Below are 8,264 nucleotides of genomic sequence, written 5' to 3' on the forward strand. Positions count from 1 at the left end.
TTGTTAGTTCTTCATTTCCCTGTACAGAATAAAGTGGTCCAATATACATTTTCTGTCATTTCATTAATTCCAAGGTGACCAGAAAAACATTTATCCTCATATAAACCAAATGCAAAATGAATCAGCGTTTTGAATTCATCATTTCTTGAACACCTGCTATGTACCAGCTGATGTGTTTGACTTGACGGGGCTGACTACAATAAAAGACGAAAAGCTTACAGCCTAGGAAGGTAAACTAGGCTTAAATATTGTTAGTTTATTGTCCTCTGTATAGGCTGTTGAAAAAAATTAATTTCAGTCTTTTGAGTTTCTAAAATGTACAGTAATAATTGGTGTTCTGTTTTAGTTTTTAAATGTGAATATTACAAGAGTCTGATAGTTTAATCCTTTGATCAGTGTGATTTTAGCAATTTTATTTTGGAGTGAGTAGAATGTGGGATGTGCTTTTGCAGTCTTAGTGAACCAGTACTCATTCCTAGGTAAACACAAATGCATTAATGGTAGGATACTTTATGTTAAGTGCAAGGAAATGTTTGCCATTTTTGTTTATGCTGTTATAGAAAGTTAAATTAAATGAATACCTTCACATGAAAAAGTTCTCGGTGGAATGTGCAATCCATATGCCTTTATACCCCTTTCCAGTTAAGTGATGAACTCGATGAGAGCCTGTCACTGTTCCTCCTTAATCAGTAGGAAGGGGTCATCTTTGAGTGACATGAGGCACTCTTTCCCTCAGGCATTTATCACATAGCTTCCATGCCAATCGCACCTCCTGCTGACGTGGAGCTTGCAAAATTCAGAATGATAATTGTTTTATAACAAATGTGGATTGAGTTAGAAAGGTCAGTGATGGCACTATTGAAATTAGGCAGTGCCTGGTGATGTCAAAACTAGAGACATGGAATAGTTAACTGTTGGTTTTAAATCCAATTATGTTATCAAAAAAATCACCTTGTTGGTTAAAGTGAATTGTGGTGGGAAGGATATCCTTTGGTGATTATTTGCTCTGATATAGAATTAGAGACTATTAGTCTATAAATTCATTAGTAAAGGTTGTGGTATTGTTTTATTTGGTTCCAAGCATACATCTTTCAAGGTACTACAAATCCTAAAAGAAGGCCTTTTCAGGGGAAACAAACATAAGATGTTTTAACATCACTGATTGTTAGATATTTTAAAAAGTTTTCCCTCTTAAGTAAATGCTAATCTTCAAGAACATCCAAAATATATTTAATTCATGTTTCCCAGTTTATAAAAGCACCAAGCAACAAAGACCATAAACATCTTTGTTTCTTGACACACATGAATTTATGTGAATTGTTAGAGGGGGGCGAAAGCATTCTATTAAATTATTTGAAAAAGAGGCTTGTTAATAACATTTACCAATCACAAATCCAAATGATTAGCTTTTTATCACAGAGGAATCTGCTATTTGGGAGTACTTTTGTGTTATAAGCAAAATTATGTTTTGTATATTTGATGTATAAGTAATTTCCCATATTTTGTATATTCGAATTCATTACTATTAGGCCTTTTTTTTGTTAGTTTAGGTATATAGTTTTGGTTATAAATACACTTACACTATGTTTTTTTAAAAAAAACAAAAACCTTGAAATATAACCCTTAGCACTAGATACAAGTAATTGATTTTTTTAATAATGTTGTCTTTGTACTTTTGAATGTATATATATTTTTAAAGCGGAAATATAGTAAACTGGATTTTTTTTTTTTTTTTTTTTTTGTGAGGAGATCAGCCCTGAGCTAACATCCGCCAATCCTCCTCTTTTTTTTTTGCTGAGGAAGACGGCCCTGGGCTAACATCTGTGCCTATCTTCCTCCACTTTATATGGGACGCCGCCACAGCATGGCTTACCAAGCAGTGCGTCGGTGCGCGCCCGGGATCCGAACCAGCGAACCCCGGGCCGCCGCAGCGGAGCGCGCGCACTTAACCGCTTGCGCCACCGGGCCGGCCCCTAAACTGGATTTTTAAACTGCTTGCTGAATTAAGATCCAGCAGTATTAAGTCAGCAAAGTAACAAGTGATCAGTTATTATAAAAGCAATATTTCTAATAAAATAAGTATATTATTTATATATCTGTAATTTGTAATATGTAATATTACCCTTGACATAGATCAAAAAAATAAATAAAAGCATCTATACGTAGCTGTTTCCAATTAGAACTGAAACATTTCCTCCAAATTTTTTTTTTTTAATCATGGCCCCCAAATCTTTTTAGAATGTTGAACCCAGATTTGGTAAATGTAATCCTCTTTCCTGTCAAAGTATCTAAATTGGATCAAGTGAACATTAATGCATAATGAGTGTTAAATGTTAGTAGAGAATGGCTAACTACTTAGGAACATATGATTTAGTTCTACCAAAGAAGGTAAGTTTTTAAAAAACTGTTCGGAGCACTTCCAGCAGGTAAATTGCACTGAACTGAAAATCTGGAACCCAGCTTTGAATTTACACCTATTATACTATCATTTATCTTAATAGTAGATAAACTAAAATTTCCAATGATCTCCATTCTTCTGTCCTCCAATGAAATAAATAGTCATGTTGAAAAAATCATTAATCTTACAGTGATGACAGATAAAAAGAATTTAGTTTGTTGTCAGTACTTCTCAACTTAAAGGTTAGGTCAGCAATGGTTTATGTCATGACACTGATGAATTTTTTTAATGACCCGAATGGTTTGATTTATAATAGTTTTTTGTTTTTGTTTTAAGGAATATATATCTTGGGTATCTGACTTCATCCTAAAGATGCATTTTTCTACTTTGCATTGTTTCTCTCTTATAACACAGAAACAGAATTACAGAGCAATAACTAAAATTTGGTAAAATTAAAACATGCATTTTAAAGAGCTTTCCATGAAAACTTAAAAGCAGAATTTGTAAAGATGAAAACTGGGCGAAGTGATGAGGGGAAAATGGTTAGGAATCATTCTGGTTTAAAGGAGTCAAGAGGATAAAGATTTCTAGATGCTCTTTAATATATCAAAAAGTTAGTGAAGGTGTAAAATCAGACAAAAGGCACATAGATCTCCTAATCTCAGGAATAAACTGTGTGTTTGAAAATTTTGAATAATGTTCAGTAAACCAGGGGTCAAGGTAATTGTTTTATGGAAGGTTCTTTCAGTTGAAACGCTATCAAAAATGAAGAATAAAAATACCAGCTTTAATGGTATCATCAGGAATAGGCTATTTTGACAAGTAATGTTCAGTCCTTTCTTCAAGATTAGGCAAATGTAGATTGCTCATTTCTTATTTTCCCATGATTTCAGTTCTTTAACTCTCCTTTTCAAAGTACTTTTAAATTCATAGTCATGTTATTGGAGGAGATGGACTTAAGGAGAGGTTGAAAGCCATTTATAAACAGTGGTCGAACTGATACCCTCAATGCCATTTTTCTTGACTAATTTTAGTTCTTTTTTAAAAGTAGAAACTATTTCAATGTAATTAAAAATTGTTTTCTTGGGGCCGGCCCAGTGGGGCAAGCAGCTAAGTGCGTGTGCTCTGCTGCGGCGGCCTGGGGTTCCCCAGTTCGGATCCCGGGTGCGCACCACTTGGCAAGCCATGCTGTGGCGGCGTCCCATATAAAGTGGAGGAAGATGGGCATGGATGTTAGCCCAGGGCCAGTCTTCCTCAGCAAAAAGAGGAGGATTGGCAGATGTTAGCTGAGGGCCGATCTTCCTCATAAAAAAAAAAAATTGTTTTCTCTAAGTAAACTTACACAGGAGAAAAGATTGTAAGCAAATACATTGTTCATAGTGGTTATATTTGTGATAGAATTTTGTATATTTCTTTTTCATTTCTCCAAGTTTCTTTCTGACTCATATTTGTTTATAATACCAGTAACCAATTTATTTTTAAAAGTAGTGCTCCTGATATTAGTAAGAATCAGTCCTGAAATTTTTCTAAAGTTGTCTTATTTAAACTGGCATCTACTAGATTTTTAAAATATAAAGTATATTTTGGGGGCTGGCCTGGCAGCGTAGTGGTTAAGTTCATGTGCTCTGCTTCAGCAGCCCAGGGTTCGTGGGTTCAGATCCTGGGTGCAGACCTACACACGGCTCATCAAGCCATGCTGTGGCAGCATTCTACATACAAAATAGAGGGAGATTGACACAGATGTTAGCTCAGGAACAATCTTCCTCAAGCAAAAAGAAGAAGGTTGGCAACAGATGTTAGCTCAGGGCCAATCTTCCCCATATACACAGACACACAAACAAAAAAAAATGAAGTACATTTTTAAAATGCTACTTTTCTTGGGGGCCGGCCCAGTGGCATAGTGGTTAAGTTCATGCACTTCACTTCGGCAGCCCGGGGTTTGCAGGTTCAGATCCCAGGTGCGGACCTAGGCACTGCTCATCAAGCCATGCTGTGGTGGCATCCCATATACAAAAAGAGAGGAAGATTGGCACAGATGTTAGCTCAGGGCCAATCTTCCTCACCAAAAAAAAAAAAAAATGAAAGGTAAGATATAATTAAAAATAGTATCATCTAATGCAGATGTCAAATAATATGCTTGCACTATATGCCCCTCCTTTGAGAGTGAATCTGGCTTACCATTTAATTGAGATGCTTCTTCTGTCTTCATTTTAAGCCCCTTCAAAGTAGTGCCTCACCATGTTGGGTGGGGTCACTACTCTTTAGTAGGAATTTTAAATTGCTGAAGATCAAATTTCTTCATGTAGATACCAGGTGCAGTCATGATAACATATCTTCACTATCAGCCTTTTCTGATTATGGAAGTATTCATGGAAATAAGAATTACCTTTCCTCTGATTTTTTTTTTCAGATTCAACACCAAAAAGCAGGGAGAAACTGTAAGATTAAATGATGACTACATTTATCAAAGGCTGTACCTTAAATGCCTTTGAAGAGAGTTCACTACTATATTATTGAGAATTTTTTCTTCTAACATCACAGATTTGGAGAAACATTTCCTTTTGATATAGGTTTTATTATATACAACATTAATGCAGATACAAGCAGCCAGCCATCTATCGAGAGAATTCTGAGTGACAGTGTCTTGCTACCGTTCTCCAGAGCTTATTATTTTGCACTTCTTCTATGAAGGCCAGGAAAATGGCTTCTTGTAAGGTACTGTTTTAACTAATATACTTCAAAATACAATATTTTAACAATTGTTTCATATAAATACATTGGATATCTACATCATAACTACAGTACACTGCAGAGTGTCACATCAATGTGTTTTTTAGGGGAGATTTCTCACCTGCTTGTCAGCGTTGTTGTCACAGTTATGGGAGGAGATCAAGTACATGTGCATTCTTTGTATTAGCATCATAGCCACAAGAATGGATGGTGTGTACCTGGTACAGCACCCTGTAAGAGTTAGTGTGCCTGACTCTTGGCTAAATAAGTGACTGCCGGATGTGTCGTGATACCCCCAAAAAGTTTTTCTCTCATATCTGAGAAAGCATTTTTTTCATCCTACAGGGAAATTTAAAAATATTCAGAAACTTCAAACAAATATAATGGAACACCACATTGATCTATTTTAAAACTAGTTACTCAAACATTCATAGTATTTAACTTTACCAGGTGGGTTCCCATGTGCTTCAAAGACCCTCCTATGGTTTGCTAGGTCTCTGTGTTAATGGCATCTGAAGTTTATAAGAGTTCCAGGACCAAAGGTAAGGGTAGGTATACCATTCTACAAGGTAGGGTCAGAACTTGGGTTAGCTACCTCCCTGTTATACAACAAAGACAGCAAAATCATAAACATTATCCCTCTCTGTGTAATAGAAAATAGACACTTAATCTTAAATTTTTTGAAGAGTTTATTAGTTCTTGACACCAATAAATTGTTTTCCATAGTTTGAGTATCACAAGTTACATGCAGATTTTGACTTGTAACTGTCATAATCACTACTGTATAAAGGAAGAATGTTTTGTGGGAATGATGTAGAGTTTACTTATAAGGTTTCCAGTTTTCTGAATGGCTTTAGTAAAAGACGATCTCTGAACATGGGACAAACATTGGCATTTCCTTCCCCTCACCTGTCTTCTATGGTCCAGCTGTCTGAGTTATTACTCTGGACTGTTGTCTCAGGTGTGTCTCCAGTAATCAAGAGACGTGCACATTTCTCTATGCAGCTAGCATTTCGCCTAAACTTGCTACCATTGGACTCTAGCAAAATAAAATGCCTCACGTTGACTCGTGCCATTTTGAAGCTTGTCTGACTAGAAAGTGACACTGAGTCTGTTACCATCTTGCCTCACTGGTAGCAGCAACAGCCCCGCTCAGCCAGGTCTCAGCATCTCAGATGTAGTCCTCCTGAGAAAATAAGAGGTGGTTTGCAGGTTCACTCATTGACTCGCAGGTTGGTCACTCCTTGTCTCTTTTGAAGGAACACTGAAGAACTCTATAGCAGGGGAGAATTATGTTGCAATTTTATATTTGCTACAAACTGAAAACACTTCCGCTAGCTTCTTCCTAACTATTTCTGTTTTCCTTAATACAAATAAAGCTTTCAGCTTAATACAGTAACACTTAATTGACTAGAGCAGAACAGTGCATTTGGTTACCTTTTTTTTAAATGGAGTCATAATTTTTCAGTGACATTTGGAGACACAACCATCATCTAAATTAAAAACCTGTCTACAAAAATACTGCTTGTGCGTGTGATAGAACAGTTTTTTGTTGTTAGTTTAGAATGTACAGGAAGGAAGATCCCAATAAACTGAAACTCATTTGAGACCAATTACATATTTGATTGTTTCACTTTTTTTGGTTCTTAACCCAGATCTCCTTGGAAAAGCACAGATATAATCATGAAATTCCAGCAAACTTTTCACAGTGTTGTTAGTTTCTACAGCATGTGACCACTTTGGATTTTTAATGGTTTTTATTTGCATAGTATTCTTTCTTAAATAATGCAAGATTTTCCTCATTATTTCTTAAATCTGAGATTCAGCTGGACTAAGTCTTATGACATGACTGCCACTGTACAAATGTAGAAACTGAGCCATGAGAGGTAACAGTTTCACCAAAAAAAAGGATGTTTTATGTTGGTGACATAATTGGTGTGACACCAGTCATCCTGGGAAAGAATTATAATTGAAAGGAATGATACTATTCTAAGTATTCATTAGATTATTTTTTATGTGGTTTTAATTCATACTTGACTGAATAATTAGAAAAGGCTGATTCTAGATACTCTCATCAAACAAATGAATAAGCATATGTACACACACACACACATCACTGACATTTAAATAAGCATTAATTTAATAATACCTGAGGCTTTTGCAAGAAATGGTGGTGCTCTTGACTTGTATTTCTGGAGTATCAACTGCCTTATATATTTTTTTGGTTTGTTTTTAATATTGAGTACAAAACTCAAAAATAAATATTTAGGTACATTTAACAAGTGTATAAACTGAAATTAAAGCCTCGAATAAGACTTGTTAATACAAAACTAGACTACTTGCAGCATTAGAGACATTTGGTTATTGAGATCAAAATGGAAAAAAAGTTCCTATGGTCCCTGAATGAGACAGCTTAACTACTGAATTTTTCTTCACTTTTAAATACGGAATAAAATTCTATAAAAGATACTTTCAGAAACATATCAATTAAATTTTACTAGCACTAACCTTTAGCTCCAGATTTGATTGAATATACTATCATTGGTTTGACCATTGCCTATGACAGGGCAAGTCATGTAGGAGGCACTCAATAAATATATCACAAAGCAAAGTCATGTAAAGAATCACTCAATTCAGATTATCCTAGTGCATAGAATGGTTCAAAAATAATTTGGAATCCATATAGCATCTATCAATTTGAGTCTGTAGAACAGTACCAAAATGAACAACAAGTACTATATTCTTTTTATAAACGAAAAACAGATTTAAAATATGCATTTCTTATGAATTATCACAATTAATGGCAATAATAGTAGTTTGGAATATGAATGACCTTCAAAAGATACTGAGGAATATATTTAATAGTTTACATGACTACTGTATTTAGCAGTCCAAACAGGTGTTAGAGTGACATCCAATCTCTTAATGTATCTTGAAAAATTTACATTGCAGATTTCTCAAAACTAAATCAAGTTAAGCAGCTTTCAAAAGGCAAAATTGTATCTATATGAGGAGAAAGAAATAGTTATAATTCTATGAGAGACAACCTCTTGTTTTCAGCCTGTGCATGTAGTAGTTTCTAAAAGCAATGAAGATTCCTCTGAATATCACTTTCATGCCCCAAGATAGTTCTTAC

Source organism: Diceros bicornis, chromosome 1, assembly GCF_020826845.1.
Source record: "Diceros bicornis minor isolate mBicDic1 chromosome 1, mDicBic1.mat.cur, whole genome shotgun sequence".
Lineage (NCBI taxonomy): Eukaryota > Metazoa > Chordata > Mammalia > Perissodactyla > Rhinocerotidae > Diceros > Diceros bicornis.